This window comes from Lithobates pipiens, unplaced genomic scaffold, assembly GCF_037356315.1.
Source record: "Lithobates pipiens isolate NorthernLeopardFrog02 unplaced genomic scaffold, aLitPip1_a1.2 Scaffold_22, whole genome shotgun sequence".
Lineage (NCBI taxonomy): Eukaryota > Metazoa > Chordata > Amphibia > Anura > Ranidae > Lithobates > Lithobates pipiens.
Window position 1 is genome coordinate 248322845 of NW_027507784.1, and position 407 is coordinate 248323251.

Genomic DNA, 407 nt, shown 5'->3' on the forward strand with positions numbered 1-407 from the left:
AATATTCAAAGAATAATGAACAGATAAAGAATTACATAGAAATATATATTTTGGATAAAAATACCTGTAAATATATAGCTGGATATCTATATATATATATCAATTTGTAAATTGTCCGTCCGGTAGCAGAGTACAAGCCGATCTAAATTTAATAAAATATAAAAAAAAATAAAAAATAAAGTTTTTTATTTTGCTAATACATTTAAAATTTAAAATACATTTAAATTCAGTACAACATTTTTTAAAAAAAGGTACCGTAGAAAAATAAAAAATTTACATTGGAAAATAAATTAAAAAATAAAAAAGAAAAAGGAAAAGAGGAAAATAAAAAAATGGAAATAGTAAAAAAAAAAAAAAAAAAGTAAATTACAAAGTTTTTTCAAACTATTTGATCGGTCTAAAGATTG